The sequence below is a fragment of the Pogona vitticeps genome, chromosome 4 (assembly GCF_051106095.1).
Source record: "Pogona vitticeps strain Pit_001003342236 chromosome 4, PviZW2.1, whole genome shotgun sequence".
NCBI lineage: Eukaryota > Metazoa > Chordata > Lepidosauria > Squamata > Agamidae > Pogona > Pogona vitticeps.
The window spans coordinates 154,658,028-154,668,274 of NC_135786.1; the positions used below are offsets into that span (position 1 = coordinate 154,658,028).

Sequence of the window (10,247 nt, forward strand, 5' to 3'; positions counted from 1 at the left end):
TCCTAATCCTCCATTCTCTCTGCTGCAGATTAATGCAATGATCCAGCAATCTAACATACCTTTGAAGCATAAGTGTTGCATATGTAAGCAGGGAGCTTGCAAGCAGGAGAATGTTCTGTGCCTGGAATGTGTAATCCTTGTGGGCCTGGTGGGTTTATGTTGATGTGGAGAGGAGATAAAAGGAAGCGAGGGGGGCGGGGGGGGGAGTGGAAGTTGCTGGATCATGTCTGAAAATGGCAATCCTAAACTCACTGGCTGAAATGCAGGAGTGAGTCACAACTAGAGGAGGCTCACTTAATCGGCAGGGATTTGCTGAGTCAGCTCTGTGAGTTCCATTGATCCAAATGGCCCTACTCTAATTGCAATTGGCCACTGTAAATATAAACAATTCATATTCCATCTAAATCAGTTCAACACAATTGTTTGACATTGGGGTTGGAAAACCTTGCTTTGGCCTTCCACGGCTCACGTTGGTAAAATAACGTTTTCTGTAGCAAAACAGCCCAGCAGGCTTTGTGCAGGATGAACGTAGACTGATTAGGATGCCCCCACACACACACACCCTGGCCCTCAGTGTCCTCTCAAGAAGGAAGAGGGAAGCCTGGCCGATTGTTGAAGGCCCGGTGCCATGGGTAACTAACTAACTACGACTTGCCTGTTTTAAACCAAAACAAGATACGAAAGAAGTAGGGTAGCACAGCACCTGGCTATGCTACCCTACTTCTTATGAATGAAAGGATTCATGGCCCTAGGAGGGAAGCCTTTAATATTTAATCCTTAACATCTAATTTAATATTTTATGTTGCCCCTTAACCCCAGTCTTATTTAGGTCAGAAGATAATACACCGACACAGGATGTGGGTAAAGAAAACAAAAATGAACGGGAGATCAAGCACCAGGTGGATAGATAAGGTAAGATATTGGTAAGCAAGGCAACACAAGGTGAGATCAAACAAGCATTTCACCTGCTGTTTGGACCATCCCGGGGATGGGGTGGCGCACTCTTAAAGATGGTGATCTGGGAAGAGACCACCCTTCCGCTTTCAATTTGACAATATCATGAAGTGACCTAATCGGAGAGCCTCTTCATGATATAGGAGTATTAAACATCTCGGCTCCATGGAAGTGTTTAATTTCCAAAGGCAGCGCAAGGAGGCTGCCCTTTGGAAAGCCAGACCCTTCTGTGAGCACATGTGTGTTTGGTGTTTGTGCATTTGGAAAGGGGCAGGGCACACTGGGCTTTTTAAAAGGGGCAAGTGGAACTGAGAGATTCCTGGAGCTGGAAGCTTAAAAAGCAGTTTTTCTAACCTTTGCCTCATTTTGCTATACTAGAAACATACATTGGATTCGGGGGGAGGGGGGAGCAGGAGCGGGAACCACTGTTTAAGGATGAACACTGAATCAAATCTTTTCTGTATTTTACCTCCTTCACTTCACTCTTGCAGTTTATTTTCTCTGTTTGCAATGTAATCTATTGCCGGTCTCCAGCATAATCATACCGAGCATCTCTAATATTTATATCATCTCTTTTGCCTATTTTGCATGTGCAGTAAAAAAAATAAAAGAATAAAACAATGGGACTACTGAGAAGAAATTAAATTGCAACCCAAGCACAGCTTGTCCACATGGCTGGCTTGGGCTCCTGACCAAAGGAATTATTTGAAGCCAGTGTGAAACTTCAACCTGTGTTCAAAAAAATCACAGACTCAGTCGCCAGATAAGTTTGGGCAACTCATTCTCTCTCCATGCTGGTGATGTCTGTGAAATGGAAAAGGAGTAGATTTCTTTGAAATTGCCCTTCTCTCATGTCAACTTAGAATGGGCCTGATGGCATACAGTGGGGTCTCTACTTAAGAACGTCCCTACTTAAGAACAATTCCACTTAAGAACAGCTCCATTTGCTAAATTTTGCTTCTACTTGAGAATAAAAATCCAAGATAAGAACAGGAAAAAAAAACTTTCCTGCTCTTTTTTTAACCTTAGGTCATCTTAGGTTAAAAAAAAGTTCTCCCCCAAGTGGTAGAGTACGTATTAACCAGCTTTGCATTAGTTCCTATGGGAACTAATGCTTCCATGTACGAACGCACCTCTACATAACAAAAAAACAGCCAGAACAGATTAATTGGTTTTCAGTCCATTGCTTCAAAATTAGCTTCGTCAGAAGTGCTTTTAACACTGTTCCCTGACCTAAGGGGAAAAAAAAAGAAAAAATACCCCCCTCTAGTGGTAGAAGACAGAATAGCAGCTTCCCATTAGTTTCTATGGACGGAAAAGAGCAGATACAGATTAAATGGTTTTCAATGCATTCCTATGGGAAATGCAGATTCTACATAAGAACTTTTCCACTTGAGAACCACCTTCCAATACGGATTAAGTTCTTAAGTAGAGACCCCACTGTAATTTGAAACATTCCTCTCTCTCTCTCTCTCTCTCTCTCTCTCTCTCTCTCTCTCTCTCTCTCTCTCTCTCTCTCTCTCTCATCCCATCTCTGGTCTGAGGGAAGGGATAGGCCCAGAATTTATTTGCCTTGCCACAGAATGTATTTTTTCTAAAAGTGAGAGAAAGACATGGTGTTCACACAACCATAGCAGTGTAATGTTAATAAATACGTTGCAGAGTTTTGAATTTCTGGTAAAATTCCTTTTTGCTACACAGTAGAAATCAGAGACCCGCAGAAAGAAATGCTACAAGTTCCCCAGAGTCCACCTCTTTTTCATTAACTGACACTTAAAGTCTCAGTAATTGAATATGAAGCATTTGTAGGAGGAGGAATTTTTAAAAAATTATGTTAATTGACATCACAGACTTGTGTATACTGCTTTATTTACTGCATTCATTCTTAGCAACCAACTGAAGAGGTCAACAGCAAACAACTGCCTTCAACAAATGAGAGAGGGAAAGAAACACTCAGCAGAGAGACGGGGCTCTCTTTGAATTCAAAGGCTGGAAAAAATGATTAGTTAGTGCTGGAAAGTCAATCACCTCCACCAGAAAATTTCTTCCCAGTCACACAAACTACAGACTGCATGCGAGACTGCAAATGAAGCTCCATCAGTACACATGATAGGAGATATGCTCATGGGAAATCCCAAACAAAATGGCTTCAGAATTAAAGGAACGCTGGCCAAGAGCAGGGATTCTGAGTGTTTATAATGGATTCTTAGAGCTGTTTGTTGGTTTGATGCCACCTGAATTACATCAAAATTCATACGTCAGTTGTGTGAATGTTGCATATAACTGAGGTTTATTTTTCTTCATTTAGTGCATTAATTTTATTTCTATATTTCCAGGTAATTGATAGATGCATAGAGATGTATGTTTCGGTTGATAATGTATAACAGATGGCTTATAGAAGAAAAAGGGAAACAGATGTTGTATATTCATGTACAAACGATAAAAATATTCCTATTCAGTGTTATTAACAAAAAGAGTGAGTGGCTGAGAATGATTTTCTTTTCTCCCTCCTACCCCTGCCATGTACCACAAAAATGTGTAAAGGTTAATGACTATGCAGTAGAAATGTTGAGCACATAAGAGCCAATGTAGAGGGTGGCTCATGGCAGGAAAAGGCTTCTGAAATGCCCTCTTGCCTCTCTGCCTTTCTAATGTATTCCCCTCCTAAGCTACCCTAAGGAAAGCTCTTGGCATGTGGCTAGTGTTCCAAATAAGTCACAGAAGCATTATGAATATACAGCATCCATGTTTGGCACATGCTCCGCCTGCCGGCCTGGAGCACTTGGCTGGCTGAGATTCAGAGAGGTGCCTTTAAGATGTAGAAGAAACACAGAAGATGAGTGGCAGCAGAAGGAAAAAGACATAATCAGGATGCATTCCTTGTCCATCTCTGCTCATAGATCTATGGCTGAAATCCAGTTGTAAGTCACAACTAGAGTAGGCACCCTGAATCAAGAGAACTAAGTTGACTTACCAAATCGCCACTGATTCAGTGGGCCTACTAGATTTCAGCCACGAATGAAATAAAGGATGTCAGATTTCATGATCTACTAGCAATCCTCCAGAATCTAAAAGAAAACATTCTGTGTGCTTTGTATGGCTATGATGCCAGAGACTACAACTCCCATAATCCTCCCCCAAATATGCACAAGGTTGGAGGAAGGCTGCCATATTCTTTAAAAGTTAAGAAAAGTCTGTGTAGCCGTACTTTATTCTGAAATACTCAAAAAAGAGCAAAATCCCACCAGCAGGGTATAAATAAGAACACTCTGGAACAATAATTTACATTTTCATTTTTCCCCTATGAGAAAGTCTCAGAAGCAACCTTCAACACAATAATATATGTAATGTTCTTGACAAGACAAACACTGGTTTGACTGACGAACCCACTGGTGGCACTACTGTCTAAATTACTGAATGAACACATTTACTTAACTACCATGCATATATCAATCCAAACGCTCAAACTATTTCTGACATTTTGATATGACTGAAACATCTCTGGCCACCACAGAATGAACTTGTGAGTTATGTATTAATCTATGCAAGATGAGAAGTAGCTCAAGAGGTTGACTGCATACAGAAGGTTACTAGTTCAGTTCCTGGCTTCTCTGAGGAGGGTTACGAAAGAACTTCGTCTGAAACCATGGAGACCTCCTGCTGCCAGTCAGAGTTGGGAGTCTATGCCTAGATCGACCAATGGTTTTTTTTCCTCGTTATAATGCCACTACTTTATTTTTATTTATTTTTATTTATTTTATTTATATCCCGCCTATCTGGTCATTGCGACCACTCTAGGCAGCTTCCAATACAATATAAAACAGCAAATAAAATAGCATAAAAATTATTACATAAATAACTTGGGCTCCTGAACTGGTTATTTTGTATTCTAGTGGCTTACTGTTATTTCACACATGATCATCTGACCTTACTTCTCAAAACCCTTCATACTAAAAGCATAACAGATTTTCCTGGCACTTATCCGTCTCTTTCCTACCAAATTAACTAATTTGAATACAATACAGAGCAGTTCCAACCTCAGAAAAATTACTTTTGGGGAATATAAAAATTAATAATTATATTGGAAAATGTTTGTTATTTGTCATCAAGTCAGAACTGACTTATAACGGGTCTTTCAAGGAAAGTGGGCATTTCCTTAAAGAAAATTTAAGGAGAAGTTTTACCAGTGCCATCCTCCTGTGATCGTCTATAGCCAAGCACGGATTCATACCCAGGTATTCTGAGTCCTAATCTGTCATTCTGTCCACCATATCCTTAAAAACCCAGACCATGCCACATGGGAGAGTCTGGGAGATGTAGTGCAAACATATTTTTCTCCCTAAAGTCCTTGCCGTTCTGTATCATCCTCAATATAAGGCATTACTTACTACTTCTTCTTAAAGAATGCATCCATGCTTATACGATCCTTAACTGGAACGTCTCTTCCTCTGTATCAGTACATATGTTTATATAAATCCTAAATCTCAAGGGGTTTGGAAGAGTGATCAATAACACTGCAGATCCCCAGTATAAGAATATTTCTGTCTCATTTATAGGCTAGTTCTGCTGATGGCAACATGTGGGGAGCTATTTGGGTCAACATTGCTTCCTTGGCCCAAGGCTCATGGCGAGGCACACCTGTTCCAACCCAGATTTTATTTCTAAGATATTTGCATGGCAAGGGATTACACTGCAGCTGTGAGTGAGACCAAAAGCAAAGGGTGGGACTGAAAAGACCAGGGTAGTGTAGCAACTTAGGAAGGATTTAAAGAAAAAGGGGTGGCCAAAGAGCCTAATTTGCAAAAGGCATCAGTGGCAAGAAGGAAATGGGCCAACTCAAGCCAGGGGGGCACAGGGAACATCTTGCCCACCTGCACCAAACCTGGAACTAGAACTGTCATTTGTGTACAATTTAACAAAGCATTTGGGTCACTGAAAGCAGATGGAGAACAGGTAGATGGGGGAAGGAAGAGCGGGTGCTTTGGGATCTGCTGATTGATCCCTGGCTTATTTTGAGTATGTCAACAAGAGCTTCTGACATTCAACCACTTAACGGCAAAAATTATCAACCATGGCAGGCTTTATGTGAAACACTTATCTTGCCCCCCCAGTGTTCCTCACCTGTGAAATGCATATGCGTATCTATGCATATTTATTGGTTGGTGAGCCACTGGGGTGAATATCAAACTAGACTCAGAAGACCTGTGTTCAAATCCCTGTCAGGTATAGAAATTCACCAGGGAGGGTGGCAATGGTAAACCATCACCTGCACATTTCACAAATCAGGGTCACCACAAGTCCAAAGCAACTTGACAGAATATAGCAACAAATGTATTGTTTGCTATTGAGCAGACATGTTGTGCTGGATTGATTTATTAAAATCCTCGACCTGTAGTTACACTGGTGCAGATGTGTATGTTTTATCAGCAGATCACTTTGCCCTATGAGATACAACAGCCATTTCCAGGACAGCTTTCCTGTTATATCAGTGAAGTTTTGCCCTGCACTGATGGAGGGAAGTTCAGGTCTCACTTGCCCTGGAAGACAGGCACTTGTTCATGGACCCACAAAGCCATGAAATTCACAGGATGACCTTATATTAGTCACTCTCACTTAGTCTGACTTTCCTTACAGAGTTAAGAAGTAAGGAAGAGAATAGGCATGTTTGCCATTGTGAGTCTACTGGAGAAAAGCAGACTAGAAATGTAACTTATAGACAGACAGATCAATTGGAGGTGGTGAACACTGTCCTTTACTGAAGGTGTAAATTAAAAACACAAGGCCCAAACATGGCTTATTTTGCAACTGCATGTCTGTCAAAAACATTTCTTTGAACATGTGGATAGTTTCCTTAATGTCAAATGATTGTGCCAATGACATCCCTTTAATTTGTTTTTAATTAGTAAATGTAATGGTGTTATGCCTAAAGATGTCACACTCTGTCAATTTCATTTTCAGGGTATGTCTCGGAATCCCACAGGATTTCTTGTCCCATCTCAATTCCATATCAGAAAATATAACAGCGTTTTTCTTCCAAATGGAAATTCATACATATTCTGGTGCACATTTTCCTTAATTTACACATCTTAACGGCTAAAATCCCATTGCTTAGTACAGTAAATCGCACTAGAATATGCCTTAAAAACACATGGCCACATCATGTGATTATAGGGACATGGTGGCACTTCGGGTTAAACCACAGAAGCCTCTGTGCTGCAAGGTCAGAAGACCAGCAGTCGTAAGATCTAATCCACATGATGGAGTGAGCTTCCGTCGCTTGTCCCAGTTCCTGCCAACCTAGCAATTCGAAAGCATGTAAAAATGCAAGTAGATAAATAGGTACCACCTTGGTGGGAAGGTAATGGGGTTCCGTGTTTAGTTGCGCTGGCCACATGACCACGGAAACTGCCTTTGGACTAACGCTGGCTCTATGGCTTAGAAACAGGGACGAGCACTGCACCCTAGAGTCGGACCCGACTGGACTAAATGTCAAGGGGAACCTTTACCTTTTCACATCATGTGACTGGCAAGAGAGTAAGTACACATGTTTATTACTCAATGTTTTAGACTTCAGTTCATGTGCTTCTGAGTACATTCCATTTCTTTTAAATGTGTTACAAGTTTTGCAAAAGTGCTAAGCAGCCCCAAATGCATTCAGCTGCAATACATGTACAAACACTATTGAGTCAGTGAGAGAACACATTGGCCAAAATCCTGTTGTTTAGCACAGTAAATCACACTAGGGTAGGCCCATTGAATCAATGGGGATTTGATGGATCAACTCCTCTATAAGTTCCATTGATTCAAATGGGCCTACTCTAACTGCAACTTTCTGTATTATATTGCAAGTCTTGCAAAAATGAAGATTTGTTAGCCATGGTATGCACTGTCTGTCAACACAGCTCGGGAAGGGTGAGGTATATTTTTCCGTGTATAAGATGCCCCCATGTATAAGACACCCCCACTTTTCTAACCCAAAATTTAAAAAAAAACCTAAACTTAGCTTTGAGGGTTGCTCACGCAAGGAGGAGAATCTCCACATGTGACTCTTCCGCAGCTGTTGGAGAAGGAAAGCACGCGGGATGACATCAGCACCACTTGCTGTCACCTGCAGCAACAGGAACAGTATTGCCTGTGTTTGCGAAGGGACCCCTTCTTCCCACTGAGTGGAGGCATCACGGCACATTGGTTTGCACCTGAGTCCGTCTAAGGTGGTGCTGAGCCCTGATTGGCCTTGGCAGTGATGACTCAGGTGGCAGGCCTGGCTCGGCTTGGCACATCCCCTTGCCCCACCCAGACCAGAGGCAGCAGTTCTCAATCACTCTTCTTCTTCCTCCTCCTCCTCACTGGGCTTTGTGTGAACGGAGTGAGGCGGCGGCAGAAGCGACCACCTACCATGTGAAGAATCGGGGGAGCTTCAGACCTATCACCCCCCCCTTCTCTGCCTCTTTCTCCAGGGACAAAGATGCTGAGCCAACTGATGAGCAGCAGCAGCAGGAACCTGGACCTTGGAAGGAAGAGCAGGCCGGCACTTGATGAGGCCTTGGAAGGCACTCCTGCACTCAAGAGCCCCTTCCACCGTGGCAGCTTGCCAGAGCCTCTTCTGACCCAAGGCACTGCATTCTTGCATTGGGAGAAACCTCTGGCAGCCACTGCGGCAGGAGTGGGAACCTCCTGGTCTCTCTCTTCCATTTTGCCCCAGAACTTCACTGTGGGCAGTGCCAAGTTTATAGTCGGTGGCTCTGAACAAAAGGGAGGCGTAACCTGTAGCTATTGCGCAGAGCGGGGGAAGAGGCGGTGGGCCTCCCACAGCAGGGACCACCATGCTGCCCCCTACGCACATTAGCAGAAGAAGCCATGAGAGAGGGGGTTGCACAGAAGAGAGGACACCTCCAGTCAGTCCTGCACAAGCGGGGAGAAACCCTCCTCGGCAGGCCGGCTATGCATTCTCCTCATCATCTGGTCTGAGCAGCATTCCACTGGGCCTCAACTGCCCTTTCCCCACCAGGCTTCGTCCGCCTGTGAGTGAGGGAAGCCTGTTTGCAGAGGCAAGATATGGGCCATTTTGTTCTCTCCTCAGCTTACTTCCGTGTTTAAGACGACCCTCTATTTTTAGTTTAAAGATTTTAGACAAAAGTATGGCCTTATACATGGAAAAAATGCGGTACTTTCATAGAGAATTCCAAAGTATGCAAAACTCTTTCTCATCCCTGCTTGTAATCTACAGTCTGAGTCTAAAGTCTTAATTAATGAACACGTGTACTTACTCCCTTGCCAATCACATTGTGTTCCCATAAGCTTTTAAGGAACAGCTTTTACATTTCAGACTCTGAGACTTACTTATCTTTCTCTAAATTTTCAAACAAATATTCTCCCACCTCACTGGCTGATTTGGCAATAAGACTATCTTCACAACAGGGTTCCCCTTGACATTTTTAGTCCAGTCATGTCCGACTCTAGGGGGCGGTGCTCATCCCGTTTTCAAGCCGTAGAGCCAGCACTTGTCCGAAGACAGTTTCCATTGCCATGTGGCCAGTGTGACTAGGGAACGCCGCTTTACCTTCTCACCAAGGTGGTACCTATTTATCTACTCGCGTTTGCATGCTTTCGAACTGCTAGGTTGGTGAGGAGCTGGGACAAAGCGTCACATGGATTCGATCTTACGACTGCTGGTCTTCTCACCCTGCAGTTTAGCCCACAGCGCCACCACGTCCCTTTATATCTTCACAACAGAGATGCATTCTTTCTTTCAGCAGGTGCCTGACCCTACTCTGGAATAGGTTTAAATTCAACAAAAGCCAGCAAAGCATTTGAGGTGAATGTCAACAAGGTCTTTTTTTTCCCCCAAAGGACGTAAGCAACACACTAATAGCTCTGTTTGTTTTTTATCTCTTCTTTTTTAGCCAGGCTGCCTTGTTTTCTGGAGAGATGGAAGAACACCAAGAGTCAAGACCAGAAGAGAGCAGCAGCAGGAACACATTCAGAGTCATGCCTTAGAGATACATCCCAGGCTGTGAGAGTAACAAATGGGATTGGTTTTTTGCACAAGGCACAACCAGGACAAAACAGAAAGGAACATCCAAAAATAGTTTCTTTTCTTTCTCTCCCTCCTCATTCCCCATATGTGCAGCTGCGGGGTTTGTTTGTTTTTATAAGTTTCACTGGTTTGCGTGCCCCAATAAACGCTGCCATTGAAAACTTGTTTCCAGTGTCCTTTTTAATTATATGAATTGCATAAAGGAACAGTACTGTTTATTAGCTTGGTATTCTGTAGATAGCTGTATTTACCCGCT

General features: G+C 42.9%; 1 long non-coding RNA gene across 2 annotated transcripts; it reads left to right on the forward strand.

Annotated features, from left to right (window-relative positions):
• The first annotated feature begins 208 nt into the window (after positions 1-208).
• On the forward strand, positions 209-9,985 carry LOC144589193 (uncharacterized). Of its 2 annotated transcripts, none has more exons than XR_013545157.1 (3): positions 209-325; positions 820-912; positions 9,858-9,985. It is a non-coding gene; the product is annotated as an uncharacterized LOC144589193 (long non-coding RNA). The 2 variants fall into 2 exon arrangements; XR_013545156.1 differs by lacking the exon at positions 9,858-9,985 and adding an exon at positions 2,844-2,974.
• Positions 9,986-10,247: the final 262 nt, after the last annotated feature.